At 34.1% G+C, this 21450-nt stretch overlaps 1 long non-coding RNA gene and 1 other non-coding gene across 2 annotated transcripts in view; one reads left to right on the forward strand and one right to left on the reverse strand.

Moving 5' to 3' along the window:
* Positions 1-11661: 11661 nt before the first annotated feature.
* Positions 11662-21450, reverse strand: part of LOC123385559 — a 99172-nt gene continuing 89383 nt past the window's right edge. The window contains exon 6 of the long non-coding RNA XR_006598347.1: positions 11662-12877. This is a non-coding gene — a long non-coding RNA (uncharacterized LOC123385559). The remainder of the gene's footprint in view (positions 12878-21450) is intronic.
* Positions 20413-20497, forward strand: TRNAG-UCC. The gene has a single exon. It is a non-coding gene; the product is annotated as a tRNA-Gly (tRNA).

Below are 21450 nucleotides of genomic sequence, written 5' to 3' on the forward strand. Positions count from 1 at the left end.
GCTACTAAAATATCAGTTCAGAAACTAAACTTTGTTTTTAGCATTTACAAGGTCCTGCAACAACAAAAGCAACACATGTAAATTGCCAAATCAAACCCTGAGACAGTAGGAAGATATTTCATATCTAGTCGCTGTTCTGTGTACACCTTCCCCCCTAAGTCTGCAATTTTATTAATTTTGGGTCCCCAGGCAGTGTTTAGCTCTATCTCAATGTGTGATTTGCTGTAGTGGGATTAGCTCCAGTCCTTTACTTCCTGTGGAGCAAATTTTCATCCTTTAATTCACAGGAAAAAAAAATGTTCCAACTGCCACTGACTGCTTCCAGGCCAACAGTCCATCCAGTTCAACACTATATTTTTTAAGCAGAAGAAATAGATCAAAGAATGAATGCTTCATTCTCTTTAGACTGGTGATCTACAAATAGAATATTTGGGCTACTGTTTTTTTTTTTTTTTAGTTTATTCTTTATGCTGCTATTAGTAAAGGGAGCACAAACAGGTAGATAGGGAAAAGTGAGAAAAAGATTTGAGAGAGAAACAAAATTTGCAGTATATAAGGAATTATGTCTAAATGGAATAAAAGAGAAAGAATGAATTCATTTTTATATTTCCTAGCTACTCTAGGGATTAAATGACACATAAATTACTCATTTGTTAGGCCTTGTCAGCATGCATACCTCATACCTACCAGTTGAGGAAGACAAAATATGTTACACGGTTTCAGCATTTTAACTTTTTATTGGCTTTGAAATTTAATTTTTTTTTTTTAATTTTTTTTCAACGTTTATGTATTTTTGGGACAGAGAGAGACAGAGCACGAACGGGGGAGGGGCAGAGAGAGAGGGAGACACAGAATCGGAAACAGGCTCCAGGCTCTGAGCCATCAGCCCAGAGCCCGACGCGGGGCTCGAACTCACAGACCGCGAGATCGTGACCTGGCTGAAGTCGGACGCTTAACCGACTGCGCCACCCAGGCGCCCCTGAAATTTAATTTTTAAGAGAGAGATGGATGGATGGATGGATGGATGGACAGACTGATGTAGAAATAGATGTAGTTTACACATAGTGTTATTGCTTCTCTCAAAGTTCCTTTTATTTCTCCAACACATCCAGAGGTAATGTCCATGAATCAAAATTCTAGACTGAGTCTATCACAGTTTTTGGAAGTTACCACCTATTGCACACGGCACACTTTATGCCTGATATCACCTAATAGCAACCAATATTTTAACTTCTCATTTACCAGGGGCCCCAGAAAATTGTAGTGGGGACAACATGGTGATTGCCAAATGACGGCAAAGACAAATCTCACTTTCCCTCCCATGTGTCCACTTTATTCTTTTTTATCCTTTTGCTAGCTATTTCCTGCGCATGTATTATATCAACTGCTGTATCCAAAACCACTAGGACTTCAGTTTCTTGTTCTGGAAAAATGTATAGGATATGAAAAGATGCTCAACACCATATGTTATATAGCAACACTAAGAAAAAAAGCAATCTGATTAAAATATGGACCAAAGACTTTAACAGACAGCTCCCCAAAGACGATATACAAGTAGCAAATAAGCCTATGAAAACACACTCTACATCATATGTCACCAAAGAAATGCAAATTAAAACAACAATGAGATACCATTATACACCTATTAGAATGACCAAAATCCAGAGCACCAACAACAAATGATGATGAGGATACGCAGAAGCAAGAAATCTCATGCGATGCAGATAGGAATGCAAAATAGTATAGTCACCTTGAAAGACAGTTTGACAGTCCCTTACAAAATTAAAAAAAAAACACCAAAAACATTATCTACCTACATGAATCAGCAGTCATGCTCTTTGGTAACTACCCAAAGGAATTGAAAAGTTACATCCAGACAAAACGCTGCACACTGATGCTTACAGCAATTTTATTCATAATTGCCCAAACTGGAAAGCAATCAAGATCTTAAGTGAATGGATACATAACTGTGATATATTTAGACTGTGGAATATTATTTATCACTGCAAAGAAATGATTTACCAAACCCATTAAAAGAAATAGAGGACATTTAAATGCATACTACCAAGTGAAAGAAGCCAATCTGAAAAGGCTACATACTGTATGATTCCACTATACATACTAGTATACTAGTATATACTATATATATAGTAGAGTACTAGTACTTTACTATACTAATACTAGTACTAGTATTCTATAGAAATAATAAAAAGATCAGTGGTTGACAAGGTTTGGGGAGGCACAAGATGAATAGGCAGAGCACTGAGGATTTTAGGCAGTGAAACTATTTCATATCTTACTATAATGGTGGACACATAGTATTATTCATTTACCAAAACCCATAGGATATACAGTACCAAGATGAACCTTAATGTTAACTATGGTTTTGGATGACGATGATGAATCAGGGTAGATTCATCAACTAAAACGATATATCGCTCTGGGAGGTGATGCTGATGATGGGGGAAGTTATGCATGTGTAGAGGCAGAAATATACGGGATATATGGAAACTCTTTTTTTTTTTTAGAGAAAGAGAGAGTGAGAGTGGGGAAGAGGGCCAAAAGGAGGGAGAGAGAATCCTAAGCAGGCTCCACACTCAGCGCAGAGCCTGATGTGGGGCTCGGCTTCATGAGCCTGGGATCATGACCTGAGCCAAAATCAAGTCAGATGCTTATGTGAATGAGCCACCCAGGTGCCTATATATGAGTACTCTTTGTAATTTCCTCTCTATTTTGCTGTGGACCTAAAAGTGTTCTAGAAAAATAAAGTCTATTTTAAAAATATATAGAGCTTTTCATATTACTCTTTTGCCTGATTTATGATTGATAAATGTATGAAGGGTTTCAGCCAAGTCTTCAGAAATCCCTGTAAAATCATTTTCTACTGAGGTGTATTTGTCCCCAGAGAGAGAGTAAATGCCTATATGTTGGAAAAGGGAAGGGCTTATTTGGAAAGATTTATTTAGATTTTTTGGGGGAAAGAACTATACATCAAGCTTCATATCTTGAGAGAAGTAGAAGATTAATTGGATTAAACTGGGGGGAATTGTGGAGTGCAAGAGCTTGCCAATGTTGCACATCTAGGAAAATTGTAGTATTTTCCAGGATTTGCCTTACATTAATCCAATGCCCACATGGGATGCAAGAGAAATTTTGGAAAGCTGAAATGATCATGATCCATCATAAAGACAATAAGTTTAGCAGAAAAGTTCAAGAAAAAAAGACAGTCCAAATTCTGCTACCTTTTAAAAGTTGCGAAAGTAAAAAGTGCCATTGTATTTTGGTTCCTACACACAAAAAATAATATGCATCTGATGGAGCATGGGCCATCAGCATTTGCCCTGCAAGTATTTATGAAGCAAGGAGACTTGAAATGTTGGATAGTCTGGCAAGGCTTATTGGGGTCAAGACCAGCCAGATGAACCAGAACTGTCACATGCATTCATTTCAAGCAAGATGTAGTTTGGAGTAAAGATTGAGTGCACCCATGAGATTGATAACCTAAGGGAGAACTTACAGTCAGAAGCTGTGAGAAGAAAGCAAGGTAGCAACTAGACATGTAAAATGTGAGGAAGACAACTACAGTAGTTATTACTGCAGTGAGCCCTGAAGTTCTTAGTCCTATTAGAGTCCTTGTTTCTCTTTTGTTATCATTCCATCTAAATATTTCCAAGTATAATACACAACGAGACATCAAAAGTACCTTTTAATTTTCTTCTCAATGTTCTCTATTACTTTTCTTTTCCACCATCCTCATTTCCCTTCCTCAAGACTTTGTGAAATATGTTCTATTTATCACCACCTGTGAAGAGTAAGAGAGTTATTTTTAAAGGTCAGACAGGGAGGAAAATGACACCAGCATCAGCACATGGTAGGCTAGGTCAGTTCTTAGAGTGTCAGGCCCCTGGGCAAGAGCTCAGCATCCAAGACGCTACTGCTTACTCACCCTATTAAAAGAATTTAATGAGATTTTACTTCACAGAAAATAAAATTCACAGACAATAAACTTACTTCACAGAAAATAAATTTAACTGTCATGGGTTTTTAGGAAATACTTTGCTTTCTGGAAAGAGGCATAGGTTCATTTAAGTTGGGGCAAAACTTTCCTTTATATCCACAGCCAGCATTCAACACTGACCCCAGAAGAAGGCACATGGTCTTAGATAGTGACTACCATTTGCCTTTTTGCTTTCAATGAACATGTTGGTGACTGACAAATAACTAGAAGATATCCAAGCCAGTCAAAATTCTAAGGCAACAGAGAATGGAATATCTCATATTACTTAGTTTTAGGGATAAAAGAGCTGAGGTTCTTTGGATAAACTAATATTAACATATGAAATGCTTAATAGCTGTACATAATAAATGGCTACTGAAATAAAGAATGCAGACATAGAATAATTCCTTATTGCAAAGAGTTTTGTTGGATAGTCTCACAGAGTGCTAGTGGTATTATTCATCCTTTGTAATGGGAAAATGGATTTATGGAATATGATTCACTTTAAAGGAATAAAGGGTGGCCCAGGAATTGGACAAAGTTTGATCTGTTTCCTGTGATCTGCTCTTCCTTATGGATCAGGTGAGACATCTGCTACTCTAAATGAAGTATAAAACTGCCAATTCTCATAGAGACTACACAGGTAAAATAGTGTAAAGGGATTTATGGTGAAGTTGGTCAATTGGACTGTGTCTTTTCAGCCAAAACCATTTATAAATGAGTTTAAAGATAATTTCACTATCCTAACTCGACAAAACACATCTGCTGGTTTGCAACAAACACTTTATATGCTTATATATTAATTCAATGTCATGAGATTTTTAAAGGAAATGGCAAAGGATACGTTACTGTCAAGTAGTAGAAAAGTTATAGGAGTCAGAGAAGTCAGATCATGTTACTCAATTTGTAGGTGAGATTAATCTGAAATGAAAATGGTGTGCCCTTAAACAGAATTGGATTTTTTAAACTAAAATATATAAAATAAATTATATAGGTGAAACAAATTTTTTAAATGAGGTGCAAAGCATTTCCTGGAAATTAGAGTTGATAGAATTGGGATGTGGTGGGGGATATAAAGGACAACGAAAAAATTCAACTTCTATTGGCTAAAATGTAAATAAAAAAACTTGAAGATGGTTTTCTAATACTTCATTGGCTCTCAAGCACCAGCAACAATAAACTACTCTCTGTCCAAGGAAAGATCTCACCTTCAATACTGCGTAAAAAAACACATAAATTAATATGTTTTAAAGTGTAACTTATAGTGACAGTCATAGTATGCATTGCTATAATATTCTTCTGCCTTTACATCCTGTATTACTTGATAAGAAAAACATGTTCTTGTGGTCCTTACCTGATCCTGGAGCAATCACTTGAAAGAATTTGGAGATAGATAAGAACACTGAACCTACCTCTAAAGGAAAATAACTCAAGGCCACAAATGAAACATGGAAAATTGGGAATTAGGTGCGAATAAGAAGAAATGAAAATCAGACCCTGAAAAAAGATGTTTTGTGGCTTAAACAAATTCTAAATTAGCTCCAAATGGGAATAAATCATTTTGTAATTCTCCCAATTCCCCATATTAGTATTTTTAAGTACTTTCATCATTTCCTGAGAATCACATCATGACGACTGTAGAAATAGTTTTTCCAAAGAACATCAAGGAAAAACCAAGGAGAGAGACTAGCAATATTTTACCTTTTATTTTTAATTTTTTTTTCAACGTTTATTTATTTTTTTTGGGACAGAGAGAGACAGAGCATGAACGGGGGAGGGGCAGAGAGAGAGGGAGACACAGAATGGGAAACAGGCTCCAGGCTCGGAGCCATCAGCCCAGAGCCTGACGTGGGGCTCGAACTCACGGACCGCGAGATCGTGACCTGGCTGAAGTCAGATGCTTAACCGACTGCGCCACCCAGGCGCTCCAGTATTTTACCTTTTAAAACCTATATTTACCATTACCCATTTTTGCTTCAAAACATATTCATTTTCAAAATGAACTTTAACTGCTCCTTTCATTTTTGGATTACTGATATTCTGAGGAATTTCCTTAATTCACTCTTTCCTTTTCACCAGTACCTCTGAAATATATACAAAATAGAGCCATGAAAAAATGACTGGACAGGTTTTATGCACCAAGGCCCTGCACCTCAAATGTAGTAGTGTTAGTTATTCTGGATAATTTACTCTCAGAAACTGACATTGTTTCCTTCCAGCACAGGTCAAGGGGTACAACTGAATGGAGTTCTATGTGGTGAGGATTATTTTTAACTCCTGATACCACAGGCCTAGATGGCAAAGCCTTGACAATCATTGTTCCCCTGCATACAAGTCAGCATGCCAAACTTACCTCTGATGCCTAATGCTGCTGTGGGCTGGGGTGAGAGGGCAGGGTAGCCACTATGACCCCAGCTCCTTATTCTTGCTCCTTTGCCTCTACCCACATTGGAGTCTAGCGTTAGGCCCATACTTCATCCTTTGCTGATTATGAATAAATATAGGTTTGAAGTCATTACTCTAAAATGACAAGAAGACATATAGGAAGCCAGAATACAAGTATCCCTATTCCAGCATGGCACTCATTAGCTTTGTTATTGCTATTACTCTTGTCTATACTTGTCATTATAAACCCATTTGATTTCATGGATATTACTTTTCCCTATTGTCAGTTAAAATACCTTGAAAACCTTCAAAAAATAGTATGCTTTCTTATGTCTCAGCTATTTCCCCAGATTCTGATAACTTCAGCTTGCTCTTGAACAATGAAATTGGTAAAATTCCTGGTTGTTATTCTAGCTCCCTAGTGTTCATAACCCAGAATTTTTTATTCTCGGTCATGACTGGAGTCAAACTGTTGAGAGTAACTGTAATAGAAATGGAGAACATTATTCTGGAATCTACACACACTTCAGAATGTGAACTCAAATCTTTTAATTTCTTTGTTCTAAATAAACAGGTATAAGGCAATTCTCTCTCTTTCTTCATTACCATAAGAATAGAATTTTAAAACTCCAGCCCCAAATTATTTTCCCCCTGGGGATGTGTTTAATTGATTTAATAATTTATGTATTCATTCATATAGAGATTACATTATGCACTGGTGATAAAGAATGACCAAAAATAAATGGGTTTTTGGCACAAAAACAGACACATAGACCAATGGAATAGAATAGAAACTCCAGAACTAGACCCACAAACGTATGGCCAACTCATCTTTGACAAAGCAGGAAAGAACATCCAATGGAAAAAAGACAGCCTCTTTAACAAATGGTGCTGGGAGAACTGGACAGCAACATGCAGAAGGTTGAAACTAGACCACTTTCTCACACCATTCACAAAAATAAACTCAAAATGGATAAAGAACCTGAATGCGAGACAAGAAACCATCAAAACCTTAGAGGAGAAAGCAGGAAAAGACCTCTCTGACCTCAGCCGTAGCAATCTCTTACTCGACACATCCCCAAAGGCAAGGGAATTAAAAGCAAAAGTGAATTACTGGGACCTTATGAAGATAAAAAGCTTCTGCACAGCAAAGGAAACAACCAACAAAACTAAAAGGCAACCAACGGAATGGGAAAAGATATTTGCAAATGACATATCGGACAAAGGGCTAGTATCCAAAATCTATAAAGAGCTCACCAAACTCCACACCCGAAAAACAAATAACCCAGTGAAGAAATGGGCAGAAAACATGAATAGACACTTCTCTAAAGAAGACATCCGGATGGCCAACAGGCACATGAAAAGATGTTCAGCGTCGCTCCTTATCAGAGAAATACAAATCAAAACCACAGTCAGGTATCACCTCACGCCAGTCAGAGTGGCCAAAATGAACAAATCAGGAGACTCTAGATGTTGGAGAGGATGTGGAGAAACGGGAACCCTCTTGCACTGTTGGTGGGAATGCACATTGGTGCAGCCGCTCTGGAAAGCAGTGTGGAGGTTCCTCAGAAAATTAAAAATAGACCTACCCTATGACCCAGCAATAGCACTGCTAGGAATTTATCCAAGGGATACAGGAGTACTGATGCATAGGGCCACTTGTACCCCAATGTTCATAGCAGCACTCTCAACAATAGCCAAATTATGGAAAGAGCCTAAATGTCCATCCACTGATGAATGGATAAAGAAATTGTGGTTTATATACACAATGGAATACTACGTGGCAATGAGAAAAAATGAAATATGGCCTTTTGTAGCAACGTGGATGGAACTGGAGAGTGTGATGCTAAGTGAAATAAGCCATACAGAGAAAGACAGATACCATATGGTTTCACTCTTATGTGGATCCTGAGAAACTTAACAGGAACCCATGGGGGAGGGGAAGAAAAAAAAAAAAAGAGGTTAGAGTGGGAGAGAGCCAAAGCATAAGAGACTCTTAAAAACTGAGAACAAACTGAGGGTTGATGGGGGGTGGGAGGGAGGAGAGGGTGGGTGATGGGTATTGAGGAGGGCACCTTTTAGGATGAGCACTGGGTGTTGTATTGAATCCAATTTGTCAATAAATTTCATATAAAAAATAAAATAAAATAAACTTAAAAAATTAAAAAAAAATAAATAAATGGGTTTTGATCATAATAAAACCCTTTGAACTGCTGAAAAGACATCTCTCTCTTTCTTTCTCCCTCCCCCTCTCCCTCCTCCTTAGGTTAATATCTCCATGTAACTACTGTGTATTTCTTCACATAGTGTCTAGGTCTCAAAAGTATTTCAAAATAATAGGCCCCAACGTATGTATGCTTATCAAGTGGCTGTTTGCAGTGTGGAAGAGAACTATATAAGGCAAAAATACCAACAGGCATGAGGATCACATCAACAACAACAACAACAAAAAAACACTTTAAAAAGGAAAAAAAATATCTGGGATTCTTGGAGGATCTTTATGACACGACATTGTTTCAATAAAATACATAAATGGTGGAAATTAATCTTTTCAGTAATTAAGCAAAACATTATCAGATGAAATTCCATATTTAAGTTCATCTCAATATTACTCTTCATTTATATATAGCCATCTCTATACATTAAATCTTTCATCCTTCCTACATTTTTAATATATGTTTTAGGAAATTTTTTTAAATATTATTTACACTTTAAATGTATTTTTACTTGTTTTCATATTTTTATTTGCTAAAATCAATAAATATTAGTGATGCAGCAAGGTAGATTGTGTTGGAAAAGGTAAAAGTATAACTGTGTCTATGTCTATGTCCCCTCAAAAAATATATAACCATTGTATTTATATCTTAATTTTCCAGACTTTTCTACTACAACAAGTTGGGTTTTAATTTCTTGCAAAGCTGCAAAAAATGAAACTTTCCATGATACTAAAAGATACACAATCTTATGCATACAACTTAGAAGCTCCTTTGAGCAGAGAAATGATCTATCTGAATGTCAAAATTGCTATTTGCAAATTACATATCATTCTAAATTAATGCCATTGCTAGCTGCAAGATAAAAATTTTAAAAACACATTACAAGTTTGAGACACATTTTAAGCGAGGCATGATAATGGTGTTGGAAGCAATGCAATTTCATATTTGAGTCAAATAACATTTCTATAGCACATGGGTATAAGGACAAATTTCAACATAAGCTTACAAAGTAGTAAAAGAATTCCAAACATTTTAAAAACTTTCTAATTATGATTGCCAGTAGGGGTTTGTGTTTTGCCAGAAAATAGAAATCTATTTTTTATTTCAAAGAAATCACTAAAAGTCTATTTAAAAAAAAAAAATAATGTTTTGTACTGTTACAAAAACATATTAACTAAAGATACTACATGTTGGAGAAAACTCATGGATAATCAATAAATCATCTATAAAATAAATTTGTTATTGACTGAATTAATTGAAAGGCTCCCTTCTCTGTTATTTGCAGTATTCAATTAACCTGTGTTTTATTTTCTTCTCTCTTGTTAATGTAAACTCAGAATGAAAAAGACGGAAAAAGAAAAAAATTATAAACACCTCTTTGATGAATTTATACAAAGTGAGTAACCCCCTAAAATCACCCATGTCAAGAAATAATTTCTATAAACAGTTTCCCTTATTCCTCCACTTATTCTGTAATATAACGATAAATTTAATCATGTTTTAACTATTATCATAAAAAAGATTTGGTTTTGCCTATTGTGGAAAATTATATAAATACAGTTTATATTCAACTCTAACTTACCTCTTTCCCTCCCAATTATGTTTGTGATATCCATCATACTGTATGTACTAGAACTTTATTCATTTTCATTTCTATTCAATATTCCATTGTATAAAGATACCATATTTTATTAACCCATTATATTGTTGACGGGAATTTGGGTTGTTTCTAAAATGGGGTTCCTATGAATAACAGTGCTAACAAGATTATTGTTAATATCATCTGTTGAAAGTAACTTCACACAAATCAGAAAAAAAAGACACAAGTCATTTTAAAAATGTGGAAAGAAATCTTGTATAATTACTAGTAAGATTTCCAAATGATCTAACCATGTGAAAAAGTATTCAGAATAAATAGTCATTAGGAAAATATGAATCAAAACCACAACTAGATACCAAAACACACTCTACAGAATGATATAAACAGGAAGTGATGCAGAATATTGATGAAGATGATGAGCAACCCTAAGATTCACCTATTGTTGGTGATTATATAATTTGGTATAGCAGCTAACATTGGGGAAACTTTAACAGTATCTAATAAATCTCAACAAATACACAATCTAAATTCACTCCAATGTAGATTTCCCAAAGAAATATGTTCAACAAAAGACACATAGAAATGCGTTTATTCTTTATAATGATCACATTGATTTCTTAGATATTTCAGCTTAATTAGTTGAATACTCTAGACTGATATATATTTCTTTCAGTACATCACATATACCATTATCTTCTGTTTCTATAATTTATATTGAAAAGTCAATAGTTATTTATGTATATTTTTATAGTAATCCATATCTTTCCCTCATATGTAAATTGTTAATTTAGTTCTTGGTAATGTTATCTCAACCTATGAATATTTTTCTTCCCAGACAGTATCTCTTCAAATATTGTTTCATTCTTTCTCCCCTCTCCTGTTACTCTAAAATACATGCATGGTAGAAACTTTCACTATGCCCCAGATGTCCTGTACTTTCTTTAACAATGAATGTTTCCTTCTGTTCCTCGTTTGGGATACACAAATAATCCTCACATTGTTTACTGAACTCCCATTTTTCCCCTGAGCTTTTGATATTTTGATATTTTAACAATCCCATTGTTAGGGATGCTAAATACTAACACTGTATTATATATAATGCATATATATAAAATGCATATATATATAATAAATTCATACATTTGAATGATGGCAGTTGCCATCATACAGTTGCTATTTCTGGATATTTCATATAAATTTAATCTTATACAGTCTTTTTTGTGATTGTCTTCTTTCACCCAGCATAACATTTTTGAGTTTCATCACTGTTGTGCTCTGCAAAGTTGATTCATTTCTTGTTATTTTTTAATAGTATTCTGTTGTATTGATATAAACATTTCACTTATCCTTTCATCAGTTAATAAATATTTGAATTGCTTCCATTTCTTTTTTATTAATTTTTCTTAGGAAATACTTAGAAATGGAATTTCTTGAGTTTATGCTCAATTCATTTTTAACTTCTTAAGAAACTACCAATTTTTTTTCTGAAATGCCCATACCATTTTATACATACACCAGAAATGCATGAGAGTTCCAGTTTTTATACATTCTTGTTAACCCTTGTTATTGTCTATCTCCTTGATTTAAGCCATTCTAGTAGCACAAAGGAGGCAATTATTAAATATTGGATTGATAAAGGATAAATAAGTACATGCATTAATAAATGCTAGGAGGCAAGTGTAAGCTTGATCAGACAATTTTACAAAACAGGACTGCTTTTATTTATGACTCTGCTTGTAAAAATCCTGACTAATATGACAAATTTGAAGTGCATAAAAAGCACAACATAATATAGTCAGGCAAAATCATCCCAGTAGTTCAAGAGTAATCCAACATTTAATAATGTTCTTTAGTTAATCTGAGTAGTACATGAATAAAACACCACCCGTGATTAAAAATTCATGGTAAGCTAGACAACAACTTCCACTAAAAATAGTTGTCACATCATATAGGCATTGTCAAAGAAAAGGAGATACAAGTTTTTTCAAAGAAAAAAGAAACTGTTATATTATGTATATTCCTTAATCTTAAGTAAATCTCTACTCTTCTCTCAAACTCTTTCATTCTAAAGTCAGATACGTTTAAATTGCAACCTTAAACAGGACTTTCTGTAGAAAAATTATTTAATTCTACTTGCGTCCCACCTGACAAATTTTAAATAGCTATAGTTAAGGCAACAAAAGTTATTAGTCTGTATTCAGTCACTCGGACCACAGTTTTATTATGATAATATTTTTCACAAGTACATTTTGAAATGAATATGTGAATATACTAATAACTGACATTTGAACAAAGCTTGGGAATGTTCATGTACAATCATGTCAGGGGTCCACAAGACCACCCTCAGAGTCAATGATTCACTTGAAGGACTTATGGGACACAGAAAAACTATTATACCCATGGTTATATGCAGTGAATAGATACAGATGAAAATCAGCAAAAGGAGAAGATGTATGGAGTGAAGTCCAAGAGAAGTCAGGCATACTCTTGTAGGTGGTCCCTCTCAGTGGAGTCAATACAGGGACATATAATTCTCCCATAAATATTGTATGGTTACTCATGCAAAGTCTTACCAGCCAGGGAAGCCCTTGATGTCCAGGTGTTTTATTGGGGTTCAGTCACGTAGTCATGCAGCACCCACATGAGTGAACTAAGCTACTCAGACTCCAGGCATCTTACCTGGGAGAAAAAAAAGCAGGCATTAACCATAAATCACATTGCTAGAATGTGAAGGACAACTTTTCTAGTCAGTCTGGTACACCATGGCCCATGGCTGCTGGCATATAAAAACCCTCTTATCAGACAGAATATTCCAAGGGGTCAGAGGCTATCTCCAAGAAGCTGGCTAAAGGATAGTCCAGAAAATAGATTTTTCTTTGGAATGTGCAGGATGTGAATAATCAAAGCCTACTGAGTTAACTCATTCCTGCCAAAGAAACTACACAAATTATTGCTTTTGTGACTATAAATTGTCACTAATTTTGATGTTGCTACAAAATGGATTCTAATATCTCTTCCTTTTAAATTATTCAACTTTCATGGGACTCACCAAATTTTATGTAATATATCCCTGATTATCACATGTTACTTAATAAACTATCAAAACAAGGATTTTAGCAATATTCAACGTTAAGTGCATGCTAATTTTACTAGAGATTCTACTGTTTTCAAATAACTACAAATGTCAAATCATAGAACAAACAAACCTTTCCTTTTTTCTGAGTTTCTTCAAAACTTTATGGCATGAAAGCGCATTAGAAATAATAACAGAAACTATGAAAAGTCCTTCACTATTAAGTAGAAACTAAAAACCATCATAAACATCATTCCTTCACAGATATATTCCAAATATGGTCTAAAAAAGATGTCTCTTTTTTGCCATTATCACTAAAATTTTATGTTTTTTTTAAATTAGACCTTGTTTTTGTAGAGAAGTTTTGGATTCAAAGCAAAATTGAACAGAAAGTTATAGATTTCCCATATATTCCCCACCCTTACACATGCATACCTTCTTCTCCCATCAGTATCTTTCATCAGAGATGTACACTTGTTACAACTGATCAACCTGTATTGGCACATCATCATCAACCAAAATCCATAGTTTACCTTAGGATTCACATTTTTATTGCCTCCAAAGTTTTGTCTTTTCCAGAATATCATAGAGTTAGAATCATATACTATGTAGCCTTTCCAGATTGGCTTCTTTTGCTTAGCAATATGCATTTAAATTTCTTCCATGTCTTTTCATGGCTTGATCGCTCATTTGTTTTAAGCACTGGATAATATTTCACTGTCTAAATGTATCACAATTTATACACCTACTGAAGGACAACTTGATTGCTTCCAAGTTTGGATAATTATGAATAAAGCTGCTATAAATATCCATGTGCAGATTTTTGTGTGAACATGAGCTTTCAACTCCCTTGGGTGAATAAATACCAAAGCATGTGATTGCTAGGTCATATGTTAAGAGTATGTTTACTTTTATAAGAAGCTGTCCAACTATCTTGGAATGGTGCAACAGTTTTTATTCCCACTAACAATGAATGAGAGTTCCCAGTTGCTCCACATCCTCACTGGCATTTGGTATTATCAGTGTTCCAGATTTTTATAATTTTAATAGGTATGCAGTGGTATCTCATTGTTGTTTTAATTTGTATTTTTAATAATATATGATGTTGATAATGTTCAAATATGCTTATTTTCTATCTGTATATCTTCTTTGATTAAGTGGCTATTAAGGTCTTGGCTCATTTTTTAATTTTTATTTATCCTTTTAAATTTATTTATTTACTTTGAGAGAGAGAGAGAGAAAGAGAGAATTTGAAGCAGGCTCCACACTGGCAGCACAGAGCCCTACATGGGACTCAAACTTCCAAACCTCAATATCATGACCTGAGCCTAAACCAAGAGTCAGATGCTTAACCCACTGAGCCACCCAGGTGCCCTGGCTCATTTTTTAAAAATAATTTGTATTTGCATCTAGATGACAGAATGTTACATTATTTTCATTTGCATATAGATGACAGAATGTTACATTATTTTCAGATGTACAACATAGTGGTTCAACTTTGAGCCATTTTAAAAAGTGTTTTTAATGTTTATTTATTTTTGAGAGAGAGAGCACAAGTGGGGGAGGAGCAGAGAGAGAGGGAGACAGAATTCACAGCAGGCTTCAGGCTCTGAGCTGTGAGCACAAAGTCCAAAGCAGGGGTCAAACTCATGACTGTGAGATAATGACCTGAACCAAACTCGGGTGATTAACCGACTGAGCCCCTCGGGTGCCCCAGAGCCATTTTTAATCATTCATTTTTTTAATTGTTGTTTTAGTATTTTTGTATATTTTGGGTAATAGTTCTTCATCAGCCATGTCTTTTGAAACAGTTTCCCTGAATCTGCAGAATCTCTTTGCCATCACTATGAATGTTCTATGTTGTAAGTACTTTTTAATACCATAAAATGGGATGAAAAAATAAGTCTTTTATATATTGGAAAGGAATAAATAATCAATATAATTCATAATGTATACAGTAGTCTACAGTAAAATGCAAGATACTAGTTGAATAATTATTAGGTCTCATATGGTATTTCAACTGATAAACCCACTAGTTTTCTTATTCATCCATACCAACAGAAAAATGCAAAAAGATAAAAAAACCAATAAAAGACTGTAGAAAAAGCTACAGAGGAGGATGATTAGAAAGGCAATAAAAGTCTATAAATAGCCTAGTAACAAATCTGTTTTGAAATGTCCAAGCCCAGAATGAGTAATAATTCATAATAAAGAACATATTAGAAAGTGGAATAATGGAAACATATGCCAGATTAATGCTGAAATATTAATGTAATGTCTGTTTATTTTTCACATTAAAAAAATCAAGTATTTCAAATAAGTCATTTGAAATAAACTATTTATCTGAAAGAGAGTATGTACAAAGAGGAATAAAGACATATTTAAAAAAAAACTAGAGGTTCCTAATTTCCCAAGTTATCAAGGCTAATGAAAGGCACAAATCTTCAGAAGGAAAGAGCCTGCAAAATACTAAACCAAATAAAAGAAGAGCACTCTTATTTATCAGATATCAAAATATTCTAATATCAGTGCTAAATAAAACCATATTCTATTGCTTCTAGAATTTGAATACAGAAAAAAATGATAATACAACAAGGTAGCCATATTAAAACTAAGATATATATATATATATATATATATATATATATATACACATGTGCGTGTGCACACACACACACACACAAAGAAATACACTCACCTCTGTGAGTACAGGATAAATGTGGTATTTCAAATAACATAGAAATGATGAGCCATTAAAAAACTGTCTTTGGGAAAACTGTTATATACATATGGAGAAGAATTCAATTAAATCTCTAATTAGTATCACAAAAAATATATTGGTTCATTAAGGATGAAAATGAAAAACAAAAAATTGCAAAGGTACAAAAAGGCATCAAAGGAATAAAATACAGTATAAAAATGTAATAATATGGAGTTAGATGAAATGTTCTAAAAATATATGAAACCCAAAAATTAAAATGAAAATATGTACTTAATCATGTAAAAAATCTGTATGTCAAAGACACAATAGAAGAATTAAAAGATAAGCAACTAATAAGAAAAATTATTCTAAAGTCAGTAACAAAATTCAATATAAGACACTCTGGCAAGGGAAATGAGTAGATAATTAGAAGAAAAATGCAAATAAACATGCATGAACACATTTGGCTACACTACTAACAAGGAAATGCAAGTGAAAGCCACAGTAAGATAACATCTTACTTCTTTTACATTGGTAATAATTACAAAATATTGCAATATCTTCTGTTAGCATGTGGCAAAATTATTGTATTTTATACTTTAATCTTGAGAGAATAAATTAATACAGTCATTTGGAGGGGTTAGTTGTTCTCAACAATTAAAAGTATACATAGCCAGTTCTAGTTCAAAATGATGAATAGGCCTCATGTTTCTTTCCTGTCTTGCTAAAAAGTCAATGACAACAAAAGAGGGAGATGTCTTAAGAAAGTAATAAATTCACAATGGCACTGAAAATGATAAAAGATACTTCAGCAAATCAAATATTATGAACTTCAAGTGGAAAAAACAATTACCAGATCAAAATTGATGGTTAACTCAAAAATCAGGAGGATGGATATAAGCAAAAAAAGCTGAAGCAGCGGAGGAGCCCTCCTGGAGTATCAGAGGACTGGCAGACAAAGTAATCTGACTGGTGAACTCATTATAGGATGAATGTGGAATTTGTCCCTCATTGACCCACAACACACACATTTACTATTCCCAGTCTTATACTTTCACTGTTGAAACTCAACCTCCAGTTGAAATCAGAAAAATAACTTCTAGAAAGGAAGCCAACTCTTAGGAGTGACGGGGTGGAGACTAGTTGACAGATGCAGGTTGATGTCCCATCCAACCTTGATATTTGGGGCTGAAAGCCCATCATCTCTGATTTCTTCCATTTCGCTCAAATAAAGTATAACCTGTCTGATAAGCGTGCACGCACAGAGAAAGCTCCTCATTCAAAGATGAATCTGGTAATTGTACAGGAAATGACTTCCTACTATTTTAATTAATTAAGCAAGTCTATAATTCATAAATATGCTCAGACATTACCAGGCAACTGAGGTAAACCAACAACAACTGTATAAATGATCGGTGTAAACAATAGAAAAACTATCCTAAGAATAAATACAAATAAGTTACTGGAAAGATGGAAATAACAAGAACAATAAAAGTCTAATCAGAATTCTCAGAAAGCCTTTAAAATATTGCAATATGTATTTGAATAAATCAAGGAGAAATCAAGAAAATATACAAAGGAGGCAATCAGAGGAAAGAAAGATGACAAAGATGAGTGATCACTGCATTATAGACTCAAAGTATTTCTGTAATCCTCTCCTAGTCCTGTAAGACACTCTGCCAGGTCTGTTTCCAACCGCAATAATGTTAGACTTGGCCTTCTTCTGTGAAATACTTTGTGCAATAGAATGTGAGGTATACCACATCTAAGAAGAAACTTTAATAGCTATTGCATGAATACACAATTGTTCCTGCCATGAAAACAGAAGGTCCCAGATGACTAGCTCTATCTTCACTGTGTCTCCCAAAGGAAATAAGACACAAAGAACTCAGCTATAGCCAGCATGTAACAGCGGCCAAAAACCAACCATAGTTGTGGTAAGCCACTAAGATTCTAGAATTATTTGTTACTACAGTATCATATAGAAATGTTTGCCAACATAAACATTTAAATTAAGATTAAGAGAAAAAGCCAAGCAAATAACCCAGAAAATAGTTCCCAAAAAAATGGTGGGGGGGGGGGGGGGAGGGGGCGGAGGGAGAGGAAGAGATAAAAAACATGAGAAAATAGTGCAGGAGTCATGGAAGATCAATTCAGAAAGTCAATGTCACCTAACTGGGCAACCAGAGTGAGACATCAAATAAATTAAAGGGATGGGGGAGTAATCGCATAAACAACATTGCTAAGGCAGGAGAAAGATACAACTTTTCAAAGAATAAAAATCAAAAAGCAGCAAGTAGAATTTTTGCAAGTACTCATTTTAATACGATTTCAAGGAAAAATTGAAGAGCATAAAATCTTACAGAGAAGAAAAACCAGAATAACTACAAAGCGCAAAATTGAAATTGGAAACAGCTTTTTAATAGTAGATGTTATAACGTAATAAGTCCTTGAGTTTTTAGGGAAAACTATTTTTAAGCCGGAATTTCATGCCAAAGCAAACAACAACAAAATTTAGGGAAATAATACAGAGAAAAAAGAGTGAGACATGGGATCCTAGGTATAGTGGACCTAAATCTGAGCATGTAATAAAAAGAATTTGGAGTGTGACAATTAGGGAGCAGGCCTAGAAATGATTCAGTGCTTTCCAAACCATTTAACAAATAGGGTGACTAAATACCAAAAAGCTATTAATTGAATGAAGAAAATGTATTTCTTTTTATTTGCCTTTCTTTCGAGAAAAAAAGAAAACAAAAGTACTAGAGAAAACCATTGTGCAAGAAAACCATGGTCTAAATACAAACATTGAAATTGTACGGTTGAAGGAAGTATTGGAAAAAAAGAAAAAGGATCCATTCATTTTGATACTTAAAACAGTTCTGGTGTGATATTAGTTACGGGATTATATTTGAATCTGTATGAATTCATTCCAAATACCTTGCTCTAAAGTGAGTAACACTTACTGAAACTTAACATCATACTTGTTCCTTGTCCTTTTATAATTTCACTTTTAAGGTTATTATGAAATAATTCAGATAAATTAAAATTTAAAATAATCATATAATCCATACCCATTGTTTAGTTCAAGAAACATTTCCGATAGAATTTAGGCCTCCTGTGTAGGAAACTCCCCAAGCTTCTCTGCTACATTCTCAGGAGGAACGAATGCCCTTATTTAGTATTTAGAATTTTTACATGCTTCTATAATGTATCACATATGTATAATTCTGTAAACAGATATAAAAAGGTTAAGCATATTTTAACCTTAATATAAGCTATTCCATACTGTAATATCAATGTATAAGTTATTTTGCATTCCATATTGTTTTGAGAGTTATGTATATTGATACTTGTAGATTAGATTTATTCCTTTTAATAGGTATGTAGTGTATCTGGTATTAAAAGACCACAAAGTATCTGTTTTCCTATTAAGAGATATTATAGTCCCAAAATTTAGTCACACTAGAATGAACATTCATGATTACGATATACTTTGGTAAAGGACAATTGTGCTGGTGACTTAAAAACTGTGACCCGCTTTACTATTACTAGTGGCAGTTTCAAATGGTAAACAACAGCATGGTAAATTTCCAAACAACAACAACAAGTTCAGGGTATATTTAATCATACAAAAATAATGCTTTATTTTTATTTTGCTTGATTTAAGTAAACATGGGGATCGAATTCATGGACTGTGAGACCATGACCTGAGCTGAAATCAGATGCTTAACCGACTGAGCCACTTAAGACCTCTATAATAATACATTATTTTTAAATGTAAAATGGAGTTATAGTCTGAGCTCAGATTACTGAAAATAGACATTTCATCTAGGTAAGCATCCAGTAGGACATCTGAAAGAAAATACAATCATGGTCAAGATAATTCTTTGTAGTATAGGATTTTCCTGTGCATTTCTGGATGGTTAGCTTTCTTGGCCCTGCCCACTACTCATAAGCAGCATCCTTCAATCATTGTGGCAATTATCTATATCCCGTATGTTTTCAAAGCACCCATAGGTTAAGAACTACTCAGATGTATTCTCAGGAGATCTTTTAAAGATACACAGGAATTGTAGTAAGTAGGAAAAGAATTGCTAACCATAGGCAACACACACCTTCAAATTTACCAGTGAAAATTTCTCCAGAGAAGCCCTAATTTACACATCAACCACCAGTACATGTGAGTTTCCATTTCTCCACATCTATATCCATATATGATGTGGGTAAAATTTTTCATTTTTCATTTTTGGAAATTGATATTTCCATGGATGTTTGTTTATTGAGCATTTATCTAATATATATCAACCATTGAAGTTTTTCCCAGTATTGAATATTAAAACCATGGTTTATAATAGTAAAAATCTGTTAACAACACAGATGTTTACCAATAGAGACACAATTAAATTATAACAATTATTTAAAAAAAAGCTATGCAGGGGCGCCTGGGTGGCTCAGTCGGTTAAGCGTCTGACTTCCGCTCAGGTCATGATCTCGCGGTCCGTGGGTTCGAGCCCCGCGTCGGGCTCTGTGCTGACAGCTCAGAGCCTAGAGCCTGTTTCAGATTCTGTGTCTCCCTCTTTCTCTGACCCTCCCCTGTTCATGCTCTCTCTCTGTCTCAAAAAATAAATAAATAAATGTTAAAAAAATTAAAAAAAAAAAAAGCTATGCAACCGTTAAAAAGAATAAAATACAAGTGTCAGTACTGGCATGAACAAACTGATTAGACATGGTGATATTAGAAAATAAAGACACAGTCGGTTATGAAGAATATGAACTCATTCTGGTATGCATGTATATACATATGCAAATGTTATAAAAATTCTTAGAGAAAAAAAACTTGGAGGTGTATATTTCAAATATAAGTAGTACTGTCCATTGGCAAAAGAAATCCAATTAGATAGGATGAAGTGGCTTGTCCATCTTTTCTCTATTGTTTTATTTGAGATTTTCAATGTTTTGGGATACTGCTACTATTATATTTGTGTATCTTAGGTCTCCCAGATTCCAGAAGCTATGCTTACATACTAAATATGTACCCTTAATGATAGAAACATGTTCCCTTGCAAAAGCAAAAAACAAAAATCAGCAGTTTCATTTTTTTATTTCCATAATTATTACTATTGTGTGTTGGCAACTGTGTTAACTGAAGCACTTCTTATATGATCATCTTGCCTAATACCATATGCCTAGTGAGATGACACAACATATACAAAGCCAATTAATTGGGCTATAGCATCTTATTCCAGCTTCTTTCACATCATACACACAGGGCATATTTCCCCTCTCTGTAACTATAGCTTGTGAAGCTAATAGCAGATGGCACATGCATATAAAGAAAAACGTACTTTTCTAAGAAATTTTTGGAGCAGTATGTGTAATATATAATAATTCTACATAATAATATTTAATAATAATACAATATTAAATATACTTCTGTTAGCTTTATCTTATAAGTATTAAAGAGTCTGTGGGTGGGAA

The sequence above is a fragment of the Felis catus genome, chromosome B2 (assembly GCF_018350175.1).
Source record: "Felis catus isolate Fca126 chromosome B2, F.catus_Fca126_mat1.0, whole genome shotgun sequence".
NCBI lineage: Eukaryota > Metazoa > Chordata > Mammalia > Carnivora > Felidae > Felis > Felis catus.